Source organism: Ranitomeya variabilis, chromosome 6 (assembly GCF_051348905.1).
Source record: "Ranitomeya variabilis isolate aRanVar5 chromosome 6, aRanVar5.hap1, whole genome shotgun sequence".
Taxonomy (NCBI): domain Eukaryota; kingdom Metazoa; phylum Chordata; class Amphibia; order Anura; family Dendrobatidae; genus Ranitomeya; species Ranitomeya variabilis.
In genome coordinates this window covers 530,008,657-530,029,389 of record NC_135237.1, presented here as the reverse complement: position 1 = coordinate 530,029,389, position 20,733 = coordinate 530,008,657, and positions in this window count along the sequence as shown.

Below are 20,733 nucleotides of genomic sequence, written 5' to 3'. Positions count from 1 at the left end.
ATAAGGGAAAGGAGCGGAGCCCTGCACAGCTGGAACAGGTGCATGACACTTATCATCTGTAAGCCTATTTATTTGGAGTTGTCACCGTTCTACATAAATTAAAAGCTGAAGTAAAGTGAATGAAGCCAAAAGATCGGAGTGTAAGAGATCGTTTTCTCCTATATTTATCTATTTTCTAAATAAAGCCCATTTTAATTATTGATTAATCAGATGCTCTCCATTTTGAGTGAGTCATATTAAGTGCTATTCCCAATAGCCTAGTCAAATAGCACCACCAATCAGTTCAAAAGTGCATGTAGCAAGGTAAGACTGTAGTTAAATCATAAAAAATAACTTTTAATTATATCTATTAAAAGAGCCCTCAGTCCCAAAGGAGAAACGTAGATTCCAAAAGCATAACACACAACATACAAATACTGTCAGAGTCTACTGTAGGAGTGTTTGATGTAACTACAGTCTTACCTTGCTACATGCTATTCCCAATAGGCATGATTGTAAGAAAGGTTCTTATGCAAAGTCAACGACAGTCCCTAAATGAATAAGTGATACAATAATATTGAGGGCAGGAAGATGTCAAATGCACTCGTCCTGATGCCCCTAAATTCGTTATTACTAAGGCTGAGCACTTACTATGTAATCAAGATGATTAGACTGATCTTATTTAGAATATGTTAATGGATTTCTTTCCTAATAATATAAAATACAAATCTACCAGCAAATCAGAAAAAAACAGAGATTAGATAAACTCCCGCTGGTCACATTCACTTAACAAACAGCAGGGAGAGATCCCTGTAATGAACATTTTGGTCTGCAGCGTGCTGGATGGCGGCGTTATCACAGCTGGCAAGCTGCTATGGAAACAGACTACAAAGTCTCAGTTGGAAAAACAATACTGTTATCTTTATCCTGTTAAACTTTGATGAGTTGGTAGAGTATATGAACATTTACGATTTTTTTTTACGTGTTTGTTCTTAATTACACTAAGTGCTGAATATTACACCAGCTACATTGTCAAATAGTTATAGGATATGGAAGTCTGCATATGGTTCTCGAGAATGCTATATACTTTACATGTCTTTTTCATCCAAATTAAACTGCCATATAGAAACTTTTATCTAGATACAGTACAGACCAAAAGTTTGGACACACCTTCTCATTTAAAGATTTTTCTGTATTTTCATGACTATGAAAATTATACATTCACACTGAAGGCATCAAAACTATGAATTAACACATGTGGAATTATATACTTAACAAAAAAGTGTGAAACAACTGATATTCTGTCTTATATTCTAGGTTCTTCAAAGTAGCCACCTTTTGCTTTGATTACTGCTTTGCACACTCTTGGCATTCTCTTGATGTGCTTCAAGAGGTAGTCACTGGGAATGGTTTTCCAACAATCTTGAAGGAGTTCCCAGAGATGCTTAGCACTTGTTGGCCCTTTTGCCTTCAGATGCTGTCAGATCTCCTTGCAGACTCAGCTGTACCATACATCTGTTTTTACACAACAGGATGTATATACATGTAACAGACACTGCTGGATACTTTTGTAACGTATATACACCCTGCTGTACTTCCAACATAATGTGAATATATTGATCTCTCCCCATCTATCCATTGATCCATCCCTTGGTCCATGTCAGTGAGAGGGAGCAGGTTATAATCTTTATAGACATGGCTGGTGAAATGGTGCTGTGCGCTTTACATTTATTTGATGCAGTGTCCTGTACAGGATATTATGCTGGGGCTGTGCATGACATGAGGAAGCAGAGGGGTTTGGATGGAATTACAGGGCTGTGCTCACTGCATCAATGTAGTGGACACCCTCTTTAAGGCTATGTGCACACATTGCAGATGTTTCGCATTTTTTAGCGTTTTTTCGCTATAAAAACGCTTTATAAACACGAAAAAAATGCATACATTATGCATCCCATCATTTAGAATGCATTCCGCAATTTTTGTGCACATAAGCGCATCGCGGTAAAAAACGCAGCATGTTCATTAATTTTGCGGATTTTTTGCGGATTTCCCACTATATTATTGCATTGGGAACCTCCGGAAAAATCCACAAAAAAAAACGCACAAAAAACGCATCAAAAACGCGGTAAAAACACGGTAAAAACACGAGAAAAATGCATGCAGATTTCTTGCAGAAAATGTCCTGTTATGCTCAGGAAATTTCTACAAGAAATCCTGAAAGTGTGCACATAGCCTAAAGTGAATTTCTCACCATATTTTTGCTAGTTAATTTGTGAGCTGCATGATGTAGGGGCAGATACTCTGATTCTAGCGATGTATCACTTACTGCACTGCTTGCTGCAATTTTGATAAAATCACAGTTTTATCTGCTGCAGGTAAACCAGCTCTTTGAAAATTTAGCACGTAAAACCCCACCCCAACCACTGATTTCTGTGTACATTCTACAGAGGCAGAAAGCTGCCAATGAGTGGTGGGGGTGGAGTTGTAGTACATGGCAGCAGTTTTACTAGTCCTTTAGTGTTAATCTTCTGATGACAAAAAAGAATGTGATTTTATTAAAACTACATCAAGTAGTCCTGTAAATGAAAGAGCACTGAAATCAGCATCTCTGCCTCTAAGTTTCGCTGCTCTAAGATTATGTGGCAAAAGCCAGGTGACAGATTCCTTTTAACCCTTAACCCCAAAACCTGTTTTCACCTTCATGACCAGGCAAAATTTTACAAATCTGACTAGTGTCACTTTATAAGGTAATAACTCTGGAAAACTTCACCAGATCCAAGTGATTCTGAGATTTTTTTTGGTGCCATATTGTACTGTACTTTATGATAGTGATAAAATTTGTTCAATTTGACTTTGTTTTAATTAGTTTATTTGTGAAAATATCAGAAATTTAGCAAAAATGTTGAAGATATCGCAATTTTCAAACTTTTAATTCTTATGCCCTCAAACCAGAGAGTTATGTTACACAAAATAGCTAATAAATAACATTTCCCACATGTCTCCATTACATCTGCATTATTTTTGAAACATAATTATTTTTGTTAGGGAGTTAAAAGGGTTAAAAGAATATCAGCAATTTCTCATTTTTCCAACAAAATTTACAAAACTATTTTTTAGGGACCATATCACATTTGAAGTGACTTTGGGGACCTATATGACAGAAAATGCCCCAAAGTTACACCATTCTGCAAACTTAACCCCTCAACTTCCTCAAAATCTCATGCAAGAAGTTGATGAAACCTTCAGGTGCTTCACAGAAATTAACGGAATGTGGATGGAAAAAATTAACATGTTAATTTTTTACACAAAAATGTTACTTTAGCTCCAAACTTTTCATTTTCACAAGGGTAACAGGAGAAATTGCACAGTATAATTTGTTGTGCAATTTCTCCCGAGTACAACGATATCCAATATGTAGAGGAAAACTACTGTTTGGGTACATGGCAGGGCTTGGAAGGGAAAGAACGCCATTTGACTTTTTGAATGCAAAATTTGCTGGAGTCATTTGCGAATGCCATGTTGTGTATGGAGAGCCCCTGAAGTGCCTAAACAGTGTAAACCTATCACAAGTGACTGCATTTTGAAACTAGACCTCTCAAGGAATGTACCTAGTGCTTCTCTTTTTTGTGCTTTTCTTCTCACAAAAATGATTTAGCCCCAAATTTTTTATTTTCACAAGGGTAACACTAGAAAACCCCAAAGAACCCAAAATCAGTTGCAATTGCAAATGCAATTTCTCCTGAGTATGTAAATACCCTATATGTGGAAGAAAACTACTGTTTGGGTGCACAGCAGAGCTCATAAAGGAAGGAGTGACATGTTGAAAGGCAGACTTTGATGGAATTTTCTGTGGGTGTCAAGTTCCTTTTGGAGAGCTCCTGAAGTGTCTAAAAAGAGAAAAAAAACACACAAATCACCCCATTTTGGAAACTAAACCCCTCAAGGAATTTATTTAGATCTGTGGTGAGCACCTTAGACCCACAAGTGCTTCACAGAATTTTATACATTGATTTGTGAAAATGAGAAAAAAATATTTTTCCCACATTTTTTCATTTTTACATGGATAACTGGGAAAAATGGACCCCAAATTTGTTATGCAATTGATCCTGATTACATCGATACCCACATGTGGTCAAAATCTACTTTTTAGGCACAGTATAAAGCTCAGAAGGGAAGGAGCACCATATTGGAGTTCAGATTTTGCTGGACTTGCTTGAGGGTGCCATGTCACACTGGAAGAAACAGAATAGCAGAACCCCCCATAAGTGACTCCATCTTACAAAATACACCTCTTAATAAACTCCTCTAGGGGTACTGTGATTATATTGACACCTCAGGTGTGTCACAGAATTTTATATCATTGGGTAGTGCAGAAAAAATAATTGCATTTTTACCACCAAAAATTTGTTTTAGCTCCAAATGTTAGATTTTTACACTGGGAAAAGTGTGAAAATGGCACCAAAATTTGTCCCACTATTTCTGCTGAATGTAGAAATTCCCCATATGTTGCTGTGTAGTACTGCTGAGCTATATGGCAAGACTCAGGAGGGATGAAGCGCTATTTGCCTCCAGGAGTGCAGATTTTCCTAGAATAGTTTGTGAACTCTATACAGAGCAGCAGACTAGAATAGCAGACTCCACCAGCAAGTGACCTTATTTTGGAAATTATATCCCTTTGGGAATTTATCTACAGGTGAAGTGATGCTTTTGACTCCATGGGTGTTCTCCAGAAACAAGCAGCAGTGAATGTTGCTGAGTGAAAATTGAAAACTGCCATTGTAGTGCCCAATATGTTGTAGTCACCAGTACATTTTAGTGTCCAGTACGTGCTAGTGCACAGCTCGTACTTCTGGAGCCATATACCCACAAATTAGGTGGGCTCTCATCCCTACAGAAATAATTAGAAGTAGTGTGGAAGCTCCATCTATTCCCGTTGACCGTAAATGGACCAGAGTGGGGACTCTCAGGCAGCACGGTGGTGCAGTGGTTAGCACTGCAGCCTTGCAGCGCTGGGGTCGTGGGTTCTAATCCCACCCAGGACAACATCTGCAAAGAGTTTGTATGTTCTCTCCATGTTTGCGTGGGTTTCCTCCCGGTACTCTGGTTTCCTCCCACATTCCAAAGACATACTGCTACAGATGTAAAATTCCACCCAGATTGTTTTATGCATTGTGGCTGAGACACAATAAAATCTCATCGGTTTTGATATACTATGGAGGTTCTACCTAGAAATGTCAGCAAAGAGTCAGTATCACATCCATCCTATTTAAGCATAGCCTTAGCATATGGCTATGGTCTTAATGATTACAGTATTTTGCCACAGCAGATTTTTTTCCAATAAACTTGAATCCTCTAGATTATCTGTTTTCCTTTCACATTCCAAATACATACTAATAGGTATTTGGCTTTCAATGAAAGTAGCCATAATATGTATCTCAGATAGAGAAATTAGATTGCTACCGGGGACAAGGATTGATGCTAGTCATGGCAATATCTGTAGGACACTGCAAAATTTGTTAGCTAGATTATGATGTTGGTGGTAAGGGGAATGAATGATGTGCCTGCTGGAGTTTAATTTAATAGAAATATTTTCTTTTGTGGCAATATAACTACAAACAACATCAAGCAGCTCATTCCTGTGTTTCTTGCATTTGATATTTCAATATGTTACTTAAAACTTTAAATAATGCTAAATTCTTAATGCATAATTAATTTCATTTTCCAATGCTGGGGGCTACAAATTTCACTTGAAGAAACTGAAAGAGTAGAATTTTTTCACTGTCATGTTTTAAATTATAAGCTGATAGTTTCATTCATTTTACAAAACACATGAAGAAGTTTAGCCAGTGGTATAATCCAACCAAGTAGCTTATATCACCGTTTTGGATTAAAAAGTAACTTTTATTGTAGATATTCTAAAATATATCCGAAAAATAATCCTAACCACTCGAAAGTGCAAGGTGCATAAGACATAGAACACTAACAAATGTGGAGTTCAGATAACTGATGGGGTGCTTATTGTATAAACCCCTTATATGCGTAAAGATTGATCCTAAATACCATCTTGTATAACATGCAATATGTTCCAAAAGCCTTCTTTTATATGATCAGGTTTTTATGGGCAATAACAAACAACCTAATGTCGCCCTTTTTGTAGCTCCTCCACATAATGCAACTAGTCACAATATCCATTGGCTGTCTACACAGAATAGACCCTTAATCAATCTGGTCTATCAATTTGCTACACGTAAGACCCTCTCCTGTAGCTAGATGTCCATCAGGACAAAATATATAGCACAAAAAATAGGGTCACCAATGTAAGCAATATTTAATCCCCGATTGGTGCATTTCATGCAAAACCCACTAGTGCATCTTTATTGCTACCATCGTTCTCCTTGCAAACCTGGAGGGGATTATAATGACATCAATAGTCAGCATACATGGCAAAATTGGAAAGATCTCACCCGCAAGGATGTCGTTCTAAAAAACGCCCTCTGCTCCAGACATAGTGATGGATACTTTCCCCCCTTGTTCCCGACGCGTTTCGTTGTCCTCATCAGGGGATAGATTCGGGGCCATTGTAATCATGCCATAAAAGAAGACGCTGTCCTTGCACGTGTGCTACTCAGCGTTATCCGCCTTATAAATGCGCCCTGCGTTCAAGTGCTTATCTGCTTCTGGTTCTGTTGTTAAATGAGATCCGGACTCCGGACCGCACATACAGACCTGATATCGGCCCAATGGAACACGGGTTGTGTGCCTAACCAGGGTGGATTTATTGGGTTATGGTAATGGCTGTGGACTAGCCTGTCTTTAAGGGATTTGCCTCTCCAAAATGTGATTTGAGGAGAGGGGTTTATTGAATCCCTGATGTCTGTATCCATGCGAAGTATCTGCCAGTGACGTTGCAGGATACTTCTAATCTCTCCAGCCCCATTTGAATACTTGGTCACAAAACGGGTGATGTTATCTTCCACTTTTGGAGGTTTAGGTATGAGCAGATCTTTTCGATCTCTTAAGGGTACCGTCACACAGTGGCATTTTTATCGCTACGACGGCACGATTCGTGACGTTCTAGCGATATCGTTACGATCTCGCAGTGTCTGACACGCTACTGCGTAGCGAAGGGCCGCGCTTAGTAACCCAATGTTTACCCTGGTTACCAGCGTAAAAGTAAAAAAAAACAAACCGTACATACTCACCATCTGATGTCCGTCAGGTCCCTTGCCGTCTGCTTCCCGCTCTGTCTGTCTGCCGGCCGGAAAGTGAGAGCAGATCACAGCGGTGACGTCACTGCTGCGCTCTGCTCTCACTGTACGGCTGCACTCAGTCAGAGCAGGAAGCAGACGGCAAGGGACCTGACGGACATCAGATGGTCAGTATGTACTGTTTTTTTTTTTTACTTTTACGCTGGTAACCACGGTAAACATCGGGTTACTAAGCGTGGCCCTGCGCTTAGTAACCCGATGTTTACCCTGGTGTTGTGAATTTGGATTCTGGGCTCCCCCGGTGGCTACTGGTGGAATTGAACTGGTGTCTTCATCTTCTCTGTTCACCTGTTCCCATCAAGATGTGGGAGTCGCTATATAACCTTGCTGCTCTGTTAGTTGCTTGCCGGTCACCAATGTTATCAGAAGCCTCTCTGTGCTTGTTCCTGCTCCTAGACAACTACTAGATAAGTTGGACTCTTGTCCATGTTTGTTTTTGCATTTTTGTTCCAGTTCACAGCTGAAGTTTCGTTACTGTGTCTGGAAAGCTCTTGTGAACAGGAATTGCCACTCTGGTGTTATGAGTTAATGCCAGAGTTTTAAAGTAATTTCTGGATGGTGTTTTGATAGGGTTTTTGGCTGACCATGAAAGTGTCCTTTCTGTCTTCTGCTATGTAGTAAGTGGACCTCAAATTTGCTAAACCTATTTTCATACTACGTTTGTTATTTCATCTTAATTCACCGCCAATACATGTGGGGGGCCTCTGTCTCCTTTCGGGGTATTTCTCTAGAGGTGAGCTAGGACTAATATTTTCCTCTGCTAGCATTGTTTAGTCCTCCGGCTGGTGCTGGGCATCTGGAATCAACGTAGGCATGCTACCCGGCCACTGCTAGTTGTGTGATAGGATTAGTTCATGGTCAGCTCAGTTCCCATCTTCCAAGAGCTAGTTCCTATATATGCTGATGCTATGTTCTCTTGCCATTGAGAACATGACAGTTTGACCGGCCAGCTAAAGGGTTAAAATCCTTGGCTGAGAAAGGAGAGAAATAAGAAGTCTGCTGAGATTTTTTTTTTTTTTTCTCCTTCTAATCTTTGAATGGCTCTGTGTCCACCTGTTTGTAATGGATCTTCAGAGTGTAACTGCAGGTTTGAATAATCTTGCCACGAAGGTACAAAATTTGCAAGACTTTGTTTGTCATGCACCTGTATCTGAGCCGAGAATTCCTTTGCCGGAATTTTTCTCGGGGAATAGATCTGGGTTTCAGAATTTTCGAAATAATTGCAAATTATTTTTGTCCCTGAAATTTCGCTCTGCCGGAGATCCTGCACAGCAGGTCAGGATTGTGATTTCCTTGCTCCGGGGCGACCCTCAAGACTGGGCTTTCTCATTGACACCAGGGGATCCTGCGTTGCTCAATGTGGATGCGTTTTTTCTGGCCTTGGGGTTGCTTTATGACGAACCTCATTTGGAGCTTCAGGCAGAAAAAACTTTGATGTCCCTATCTCAGGGGCAAGATGAAGCGGAAATTTACTGCCAAAGATTCCGTAAATGGTCTGTGCTTACTCAGTGGAATGAGTGCGCCCTGGCGGCGACTTTCAGAGAGGGTCTCTCTGATGCCATTAAGAATGTTAAGGCGGATGCCCTTTCTAGGAGTTTTGAGCCTGACTCGCCTGGTAACTCTGAGCCCACAGGTATCCTTAAGGATGGAGTGGTATTGTCAGCCGTGTCTCCAGACCTGCGGCGGGCCTTGCAGGAGTTTCAGGCGGATAGACCGGATCGTTGCCCACCTGATAAACTGTTTGTTCCTGATGATTGGACCAGCAGAGTCATCTCTGAGGTTCATTCTTCTGCGTTGGCAGGTCATCCTGGCATTTTTGGTACCAGGGATTTGGTGGCAAGGTCCTTCTGGTGGCCTTCCCTGTCACGAGATGTGCGAGGCTTTGTGCAGTCTTGTGACGTTTGTGCTCGGGCCAAGCCTTGTTGTTCTCGGGCTAGTGGATTGTTGTTGCCCTTGCCTATTCCTAAGAGGCCTTGGACGCACATCTCGATGGATTTTATTTCAGATCTGCCTGTTTCTCAGAAGATGTCTGTCATCTGGGTGGTGTGTGACCGTTTCTCTAAGATGGTCCATTTGGTTCCTCTGCCCAAGTTGCCTTCTTCTTCCGAGTTGGTTCCTCTGTTTTTTCAAAATGTTGTTCGTTTGCATGGTATTCCTGAGAATATCATTTCTGACAGAGGGACCCAATTCGTGTCTAGATTTTGGCGGGCATTCTGTGCTAGGATGGGCATAGATTTATCTTTTTCGTCCGCTTTCCATCCTCAGACGAATGGCCAGACCGAGCGGACTAATCAGACCCTGGAGACATATCTGAGGTGTTTTGTGTCTGCTGACCAGGATGATTGGGTTGCTTTTTTGCCATTGGCAGAGTTCGCTCTCAATAATCGGGCCAGCTCTGCCACTTTGGTGTCCCCGTTTTTCTGTAATTCGGGGTTTCATCCTCGATTTTCCTCTGGTCAGGTGGAATCTTCGGATTGTCCTGGAGTGGATGCTGTGGTGGAGAGATTACATCAGATCTGGGGGCAGGTGGTGGACAATTTGAGGTTGTCCCAGGAGAAGACTCAGCTTTTTGCCAACCGCCACCGTCGTGTTGGTCCTCGGCTTTGTGTTGGGGATTTGGTGTGGTTGTCTTCTCGTTTTGTCCCTATGAGGGTCTCTTCTCCTAAGTTTAAGCCTCGGTTCATCGGCCCGTATAAGATATTGGAGATTCTTAACCCTGTTTCCTTCCGTTTGGACCTCCCTGCATCCTTTTCTATTCATAACGTTTTTCATCGGTCATTATTGCGCAGGTATGAGGTACCGGTTGTGCCTTCCGTTGAGCCTCCTGCTCCGGTGTTGGTTGAGGGTGAGTTGGAGTACGTTGTGGAGAAAATCTTAGACTCTCGTGTTTCCAGACGGAGACTCCAGTATCTGGTCAAGTGGAAGGGATACGGCCAGGAGGATAATTCTTGGGTGAATGCATCTGATGTTCATGCCTCTGATTTGGTTCGTGCCTTTCATAGGGCCCATCTTGATCGCCCTGGTGGTTCTGGTGAGGGTTCGGTGCCCCCTCCTTGAGGGGGGGGTACTGTTGTGAATTTGGATTCTGGGCTCCCCCGGTGGCTACTGGTGGAATTGAACTGGTGTCTTCATCTTCTCTGTTCACCTGTTCCCATCAAGATGTGGGAGTCGCTATATAACCTTGCTGCTCTGTTAGTTGCTTGCCGGTCACCAATGTTATCAGAAGCCTCTCTGTGCTTGTTCCTGCTCCTAGACAACTACTAGATAAGTTGGACTCTTGTCCATGTTTGTTTTTGCATTTTTGTTCCAGTTCACAGCTGAAGTTTCGTTACTGTGTCTGGAAAGCTCTTGTGAACAGGAATTGCCACTCTGGTGTTATGAGTTAATGCCAGAGTTTTAAAGTAATTTCTGGATGGTGTTTTGATAGGGTTTTTGGCTGACCATGAAAGTGTCCTTTCTGTCTTCTGCTATGTAGTAAGTGGACCTCAAATTTGCTAAACCTATTTTCATACTACGTTTGTTATTTCATCTTAATTCACCGCCAATACATGTGGGGGGCCTCTGTCTCCTTTCGGGGTATTTCTCTAGAGGTGAGCTAGGACTAATATTTTCCTCTGCTAGCATTGTTTAGTCCTCCGGCTGGTGCTGGGCATCTGGAATCAACGTAGGCATGCTACCCGGCCACTGCTAGTTGTGTGATAGGATTAGTTCATGGTCAGCTCAGTTCCCATCTTCCAAGAGCTAGTTCCTATATATGCTGATGCTATGTTCTCTTGCCATTGAGAACATGACACCCTGGTTACCAGCGAACCTCGGCATCGTTGGTCGCTGGAGAGCGGTCTGTGTGACAGCTCCCCAGCGACCACACAATGACTTACCAACGATCACGGCCAGGTCGTATCGCAGGTCGTGATCGTTGGTAAATCGTATAGTGAGACGGTACCTTTAGAGAGATGACTTATAGGCTTCTTTCAATACATCATCTGGATACCCCCTCTCATGAAACCTATTCCTTAAGTCGTCTGCCTGCTCTTTAAAATTTGACAAATCTGTGCAGTTCCAGCGAATTCTAAGATACTGCCCTTTCAGGAAACCCCTCTTCATGGGCTTCTGGTGACTACTGTCCCACCTCAGAAGAGAGTTTGTTGCAGTGGGTTTTCGGTAGTTCTTTGTGATGATTTCCCCGTTCTCACCTCTCTGAACCAGGACATCTCAGAACCCTAGTTTAGATTTGTTGACCTCATAGGTAAAATGTAGGCCCAGTTTGTTCACATTCAAGCCTTCTATGAATCTGCCAAAGTCTGTCTCAGTACCCCTCCAGATGACAAAAATGTAATCTATATAGCGCAGCCACAGCACTACCCTCTCCTCCACGATATTAGATGCACCATTGAATACCACCTTTTCCTCCCACCAGCCCAGGAGCAGATTAGCGTAAGTGGGCGCACCAGGGCTGCCCATTGCTGTGCCCCTGAGCTGGTGGAAGTACATGCCATCAAAAAGAAAAACATTATTCGTAAGGCAAAATTTCAAGGCCTTTGAGACAAACTCATTATGTCTCTTATACTAGCACCCTCTTGTAGGCAGGTATTCGTCCACAGCCATTAACCCCACCTCATGGGGGATAGATGAATATAGGGCTTCTACATTTATGCTGCCCCAAATCATATCGGTTTCTATACAGATGCCATCCAGCCTCCTGAGAAAATCGGCTGTATCACGCACGTATGAATTCAAGGCCATTACAAAAGGTCTGAGGCACTGGTCAATGTACAGAGCAAGGTTTTGTGTCATGCTGTTAATCCCTGCCATGATCAGTCTACCTTTTAGCGTGTTGACTCCTTTACTTGGATTGTGTGGTAAAATTTCATACCCCTCAGGATCTCCCAGCAATGAGGTACACAGGGATCTATATTGTTATGTATCCTTAACAACCACATTCCCCCCCTTATTGGAGGGCTTGATTGTTATATTTTGATCCTTTTCAAGATTGTTCAGACTCATCATCTCTTCCTTAGACAGATTGTGACAATTTGCATCAATGGACCTAGGTAATTTCAAGAGCTCCTCGGTTACTAGATTAACAAATACATCAACTGAGCTTAGATCACTTGTATTGGGGGGTGTCATGATTCCCAATGGCAGGGACATGGGCAAAAACGGACTAGCTCTAGGAAGATGGTATCTCACTTAACCGCGATGCTGAACCTAACACGCAAATAAAAGTAGCCAGGGGGTGTGCCTACGTTGTATCCCTAGACACCTCGCGCCAGCCGGAGAGCTAACTACCCCTATAAGAGGAATACACAGACCTGGCTTGCCTCCAGGGAAACCCCAAAAGTTATAGTAGCCCCCCACATGTAATAACGGTTAGGTAAGAGGAAAACACAAACGCAGTATGAATATAGATTCAGCAAAGTGAGGCCCTCTGACTAGATAGATGAAAATACAAAAGAGGACTTTGCGGTTACCTCAAAACCCTAAGCAGCCATCCTGAAACCACCTTAACTCCGTTATCAACTCATGACACCGGAGTAGTAATTTCAGATCACTAGAGCTTCCAGCAGCACGAAAAATATAAATGCATGCTGGACAAAACAAACACAAAAAGCCAAAGATTTCAACTTAGCTGAATTGCAGACTTGGAGCAGGTAGCAAGCAACAGAGATGCTCTGGTAACATTGATTGCCGGCACTAGAGTGACTGAGAAGCCAGACTTAATAGGAAACTCCCAATTTCCTGATGAAAACAGGTGCACTGGAAACACAAGACCAAAGTCAACCAGTACCACCAGTAGCCACGAGAGGGAGCCAAAAACAGAATTCACAACAGTACCCCCCCCTTAAGGAGGGGGCACCGAACCCTCATGAGAACCACCAGGGCGATCTGGATGCGCCCTATGAAAGGCGCGAACCAAATCAGAGGCATGAACATCAGAGGCAGTCACCCAAGAATTATCCTCCTGACCGTATCCCTTCCATTTAACCAGATATTGAAGTCTCCGTCTGGAAATACGAGAGTCCAAAATCTTCTCCACAACATACTCCAATTCACCCTCCACCAGCACAGGAGCAGGAGGCTCAACAGAAGGAACAACCGGTACCTCGTACCTCCGCAACAACGACCTATGGAAAACATTATGAATGGTGAAAGATGCTGGAAGGTCCAAACGAAAAGATACAGGATTAAGAATCTCCAAAATCATATAAGGACCTATGAACCGAGGCTTGAACTTAGGAGAAGAGACCTTCATAGGGACAAAACGAGAAGACAACCACACCAAGTCTCCAACACGGAGATGATGACCCACACGACGATGACGATTAGCAAACTGCTGAGTCTTCTCCTGAGACAACTTCAAATTGTCCACCACATGACTCCAAATCTGGTGCAGTCTATCCACCACAGAATCCACTCCAGGACAATCCGAAGACTCCACCTGACCAGACGAAAAATGAGGGTGAAACCCTGAATTGCAAAAGAAAGGAGAAACCAGAGTAGCAGAACTGGCCCGATTATTGAGGGCAAACTCTGCCAACGGCAAAAAGGCGACCCAATCATCCTGATCAGCAGACACAAAACACCTCAAATACGTCTCCAAGGTCTGATTAGTTCGCTCCGTCTGGCCATTAGTCTGAGGATGGAACGCAGATGAAAAAGACAAATCAATGCCCATCCTGGCACAGAACGCTCGCCAGAACCTAGACACAAATTGAGATCCTCTGTCAGACACAATGTTTTCCGGGATACCATGTAAGCGAACCACATTCTGAAAAAATAAAGGAACCAACTCCGATGAAGAAGGCAATTTGGGCAAGGGTACCAAATGAACCATCTTAGAAAAACGGTCACACACCACCCAAATGACGGACATTTTCTGAGAAACCGGGAGATCCGAGATAAAGTCCATAGAGATGTGCGTCCACGGCCTCTTCGGAATAGGCAAGGACAACAACAATCCACTAGCCCGAGAACAGCAAGGCTTGGCCCGAGCACAAACATCACAATACTGTACAAAGGTACGCACATCCCGAGACAGGGAAGGCCACCAGAAGGACCTGGCCACCAAATCTCTGGTACCAAAAATTCCAGGGTGGCCCGCCAACACAGAAGAATGAACCTCTGAGATGACTCTACTGGTCCACTCATCTGGAACAAACAATCTCCCAGACGGACAACGATCAGGCCTATCAGTCTGAAACTCCTGCAAAGCACGTCGCAAGTCTGGGGAGACAGCAGACAAAATCACTCCATCCTTAAGGATACCCGTAGGCTCAGAATCACCAGAGGAGTCAGGCTCAAAACTCCTAGAAAGAGCATCTGCCTTCACATTTTTCGAGCCCGGCAAGTATGAAACCACAAAATTAAACCGAGAGAAAAACAATGACCAGCGCGCCTGTCTAGGATTCAGACGCCTGGCGGACTCAAGGTAAATCAGATTCTTGTGATCAGTCAAGACCACCACCTGATGTCTAGCACCCTCAAGCCAATGACGCCACTTCTCAAATGCCCACTTCATAGCCAAGAGCTCCCGATTACCGACATCATAATTTCGCTCGGCGGGCGAAAACTTTCGAGAGAAAAATGCACATGGTCTCATCACTGAGCAATCGGGACTTTTCTGCGACAAAACCGCCCCCGCTCCAATCTCGGAAGCATCAACCTCAACCTGAAAAGGGAGCGAAACATCAGGCTGGCGCAACACAGGGGCAGAAGAAAAGCGGCGCTTAAGCTCCCGAAAGGCCTCCACAGCCGCAGAGGACCAATTGGCAACATCAGCACCCTTCTTAGTCAAATCAGTCAGAGGTTTAGCAACACTTCAAAACCCAGTTATAAATCGACGATAGAAATTAGCAAAGCCCAAGAACTTCTGAAGACTCTTCAGGGAAGTAGGCTGCGTCCAATCACAAATAGCCCGAACCTTGACAGGATCCATCTCAACAGAAGAAGGGGAAAAAATATACCCCAAAAAGGAGATCTTCTGAACCCCAAAGATACACTTTGAACCCTTTACAAACAGAGAATTGGACCGCAAAACCTGAAAAACCTTCCTAACCTGTTGAACATGCGACTCCCAGTCATCCGAAAAAATCAAAATATCATCCAAATACACAATCATAAATTTATCCAGGTATTTACGGAAAATATCGTGCATAAAGGACTGAAAGACTGAAGGAGCATTAGAAAGACCAAAAGGCATTACCAAATACTCAAAATGGCCCTCGGGCATATTAAATGCAGTTTTCCACTCATCTCCCTGCTTGATCCGCACCAAATTATACGCACCCCGAAGATCAACCTTAGAGAACCACTTTGCCCCTTTAATACGAGCAAATAAATCAGTCAGTAGTGGCAAAGGATACTGGTATTTGACTGTAATCTTATTCAACAGGCGATAATCAATACAGGGCCTCAGGGAGCCATCTTTTTTACCCACGAAAAAAAAACCTGCTCCTAAAGGGGATGAGGATGGACGGATATGTCCCTTTTCCAAGGACTCCTTAATATACTCTCGCATAGCAGCATGCTCAGGCACAGATAGATTGAACAAACGACCCTTGGTAAACTTGCTGCCCGGAATCAAGTCTATAGCACAATCACAATCCCTGTGAGGGGGGAGAGAACTAAGTTTGGGCTCCTCAAAAACATCACAATAGTCAGACAAAAATGCCGGAATTTCAGAGGGAGTAGATGAAGCAATAGAAACCAAAGGTACTTCCCCATGAGCCCCCTGACATCCCCAGCTTAACACAGACATTGTTTTCCAGTCAAGGACTGGATTATGAGTTTGCAACCATGGCAATCCAAGCACTAAGACATCATGCAAGTTATGCAACACAAGGAAGCGAATCACCTCCCGATGGTCAGGAGTCATACACATAGTCACTTGTGTCCAGAACTGTGGTTTATTCCTAGCCAAAGGTGTGGAGTCGATACCCTTCAGAGGGATAGGAACTTCCAAAGGCTCTAGGCTAAACCCACAACGTCTGGCAAAGGACCAATCCATAAGACTCAAGGAAGCGCCAGAATCCACATAGGCATCCACAGTAATAGTTGATAATGAACAGATCAAAGTTACAGACAAAATAAACTTAGACTGTAAGGTGCCAATTAGGGTTGAGCGAAACGGGTCGATCATTTTCAAAAGTCGCCGACTTTTGGCTAAGTCGGCGTCTCATGAAACCCGATCCGACCCCTGTGCTTGTCGGCCATGCGGTACGCGACTTTCGCGCCAAAGTCGCGTTTCAATGACGCGAAAAGCGCCATTTCTCAGCCAATGAAGGTGAACGCAGAGTGTGGGCAGCGTGATGACATAGATCCTGGTCCCCACCATCTTAGAGAAGGGCATTGCAGTGATTGGCTTGCTGTCTGCGGCGTCACAGGGGCTATAAAGGGGCGTTCCCGCCGACCGCCATCTTACTGCTGCTGATCTGAGCTTAGGGAGAGGTTGCTGCCGCTTCGTCAGAAGCAGGGAGAGCGTTAGGCAGGGTCCACTAACCACCAAACCGCTTGTGCTGTAGCGATTTCCACTGTCCAACACCACCTTCGGTGTGCAGGAACCGTGGAAGCTATTTTTTTTTTTTTCCTCAGCGCTGTAGCTCATTGGGCTGCCTTAGAAGGCTCCGTGATAGCTGTATTGCTGTGTGTACGCCATTGTGGAAACCAACTGCTTTTTTCAAAGCACATATCCTCTTGTTCCTTTCTGCACAGCTATCTTTTTTGTTTGTCCACACTTTTTATTTAATTTGTGCATCAGTCCACTCCTATTGCTGCCTGCCATACCTGGCTTAGATTACTGCAGGGAGATAGTAATTGTAGGACAGTCCCTGTTTTTTTTTTTTTTTTTTGTGGGAGATTAAGATTGGCATTTCTGCTACAGTGCCATCCCTGTGTGTGCCATCGCTCACTGAGTGGGCCATAGAAAGCCTATTTATTTTTTCCGTGATTTGTGTTCTAAATTCTACCTCAACACAAAAACACTACATCAATCAGTGGTAGAAAAATATTGGCCTCAGTCAGGGCTTGTGTGCCACTGCTGTGTGTGCTATCTCTTATTCAGTGGGCTATAGAAAGCCTATTTATTTATTTATTTTTTTTCTTATTATTTGGTTTCTAAAGTCTCCCTGAAAAAAAAAAAATAAATAAAAAAACAGTGGGAGAGTAATATTGCCCTTTCAGCTTGTGTGCCAGTCTTGACTCCTGGGTGTGCCACCTCTCTCTCTAATTGTGGGCCATAGAAAGCCTTTTTTTTTTTTTTTTTTTTTTAAATATTATTGGGTTTCTAAAGTCTCCCTTAAAAAACAAAAAATACATAAAAAAACAGTGGGAGAGTAATATTGCCCTTTCAGCTTGTGTGCCAGTCTTGACTCCTGGGTGTGCCACCTCTCTCTCTAATTGTGGGCCATAGAAAGCCTTTTTTTTTTTTTTTTAAATATTATTGGGTTTCTAAAGTCTCCCTTAAAAAACAAAAAATACATAAAAAAACAGTGGGAGAGTAATATTGCCCTTTCAGCTTGTGTGCCAGTCTTGACTCCTGGGTGTGCCACCTCTCTCTCTCATTCAGTGGGCCATAGAAAGGCTATTTATTTTTTTGGTTTTTTTAATATTATTTGGTTTCTAAAGTCTCCCTTAAAAAACAAAAAATACATAAAAAAACAGTGGGAGAGTAATATTGCCCTTTCAGCTTGTGTGCCAGTCTTGACTCCTGGGTGTGCCACCTCTCTCTCATTCAGTGGGCCATAGAAAGCATTTATTTTTTTTTTCCTTGATTTGTGTTCTAAAATCTACCTCAACACAAAAACACTACATCAATCAGTGGGAGAAAAATATTGGCCTCAGTCAGGGCTTGTGTGCCACTGCTGTGTGTGCTATCTCTCATTCAGTGGGCTATAGAAAGCCTATTTATTTATTTATTTTTTTTCTTATTATTTGGTTTCTAAAGTCTCCCTGAAAAAAAAAAATACCTAAAAAAACAGTGGGAGAGTAATATTGCCCTTTCAGCTTGTGTGCCAGTCTTGACTCCTGGGTGTGCCACCTCTCTCTCTCATTCAGTGGGCCATAGAAAGGCTATTTATTTTTTTGGTTTTTTTAATATTATTTGGTTTCTAAAGTCTCCCTGAAAAAAAAAAAAAACATAAAAAAACAGTGGGAGAGTAATATTGCCCTTTCAGCTTGTGTGCCAGTCTTGACTCCTGGGTGTGCCACCTCTCTCTCTCATTCAGTGGGCCATAGAAAGGCTATTTATTTTTTTGGTTTTTTTAATATTATTTGGTTTCTAAAGTCTCCCTGAAAATAAAAAAAAAAAAACTTAAAAAAACAGTGGGAGAGTAATATTGCCCTTTCAGCTTGTGCGCCAGTCTTGACTCCTGGGTGTGCCACCTCTCTCTCTCTAATTGTGGGCCATAGAAAGCCTTTTTTTTTTTGTTTTTTTTTAAATATTATTTGGTTTCTAAAGTCTCCCTTAAAAAACAAAAAATACATAAAAAAACAGTGGGAGAGTAATATTGCCCTTTCAGCTTGTGTGCCAGTCTTGACTCCTGGGTGTGCCACCTCTCTCTCTCATTCAGTGGGCCATAGAAAGGCTATTTATTTTTTTGTTTTTTTTAATATTATTTGGTTTCTAAAGTCTCCCTGAAAAAAAAAAAAAACATAAAAAAACAGTGGGAGAGTAATATTGCCCTTTCAGCTTGTGTGCCAGTCTTGACTCCTGGGTGTGCCACCTCTCTCCCTCTCATTCAGTGGGCCATAGAAAGCCTATTTATTTTTTTTTTTAAATATTATTGGGTTTCTAAAGTCTCCCTTAAAAAACAAAAAATACATAAAAAAACAGTGGGAGAGTAATATTGCCCTTTCAGCTTGTGTGCCAGTCTTGACTCCTGGGTGTGCCACCTCTCTCTCATTCAGTGGGCCATAGAAAGCATTTATTTATTTTTTTTCCTTGATTTGTGTTCTAAAATCTACCTCAACACAAAAACACTACATCAATCAGTGGGAGAAAAATATTGGCCTCAGTCAGGGCTTGTGTGCCACTGCTGTGTGTGCTATCTCTCATTCAGTGGGCTATAGAAAGCCTATTTCTTTATTTATTTTTTTTCTTATTATTTGGTTTCTAAAGTCTCCCTGAAAAAAAAAAAAAACATAAAAAAACAGTGGGAGAGTAATATTGCCCTTTCAGCTTGTGTGCCAGTCTTGACTCCTGGGTGTGCCACCTCTCTCTCTCATTCAGTGGGCCATAGAAAGGCTATTTATTTTTTTGGTTTTTTTAATATTATTTGGTTTCTAAAGTCTCCCTGAAAATAAAAAAAAAAAAAACTTAAAAAAACAGTGGGAGAGTAATATTGCCCTTTCAGCTTGTGCGCCAGTCTTGACTCCTGGGTGTGCCACCTCTCTCTCTCTAATTGTGGGCCATAGAAAGCCTTTTTTTTTGTTTTTTTTTTTAATATTATTTGGTTTCTAAAGTCTCCCTTAAAAAACAAAAAATACATAAAAAAACAGTGGGAGAGTAATATTGCCCTTTCAGCTTGTGTGCCAGTCTTGACTCCTGGGTGTGCCACCTCTCTCCCTCTCATTCAGTGGGCCATAGAAAGCCTATTTTTTTTTTTTTAAATATTATTTGGTTTCTAAAGTCTCCCTTAAAAAACAAAAAATACATAAAAAAACAGTGGGAGAGTAATATTGCCCTTTCAGCTTGTGTGCCAGTCTTGACTCCTGGGTGTGCCACCTCTCTCCCTCTCATTCAGTGGGCCATAGAAAGCCTATTTATTTATTTTTTTTAATATTATTGGGTTTCTAAAGTCTCCCTTAAAAAACAAAAAATACATAAAAAAACAGTGGGAGAGTAATATTGCCCTTTCAGCTTGTGTGCCAGTCTTGACTCCTGGGTGTGCCACCTCTCTCTCATTCAGTGGGCCATAGAAAGCATTTATTTATTTTTTTCCTTGATTTGTGTTCTAAAAGCTACCTCAACACAAAAACACTACATCAATCAGTGGGAGAAAAATATTGGCCTCAGTCAGGGCTTGTGTGCCACTGCTGTGTGTGCTATCTCTCATTCAGTGGGCTATAGAAAGCCTATTTATTTATTTATTTTTTTTCTTATTATTTGGTTTCTAAAGTCTCCCTGAAAAAAAAAATACCTAAAAAAACTGTGGGAGAGTAATATTGCCCTTTCAGCTTGTGTGCCAGTCTTGACTCCTGGGTGTGCCACCTCTCTCTCTCATTCAGTGGGCCATAGAAAGGCTATTTATTTTTTTGGGTTTTTTAATATTATTTGGTTTCTAAAGTCTCCCTGAAAAAAAAAAAAAACATAAAAAAACAGTGGGAGAGTAATATTGCCCTTTCAGCTTGTGTGCCAGTCTTGACTCCTGGGTGTGCCACCTCTCTCTCTCTCTCTAATTGTGGGCCATAGAAAGCCTTTTTTTGTTTGTTTTTTTTTTTTTATATTATTTGGTTTCTAAAGTCTCCCTTAAAAAACAAAAAATACATA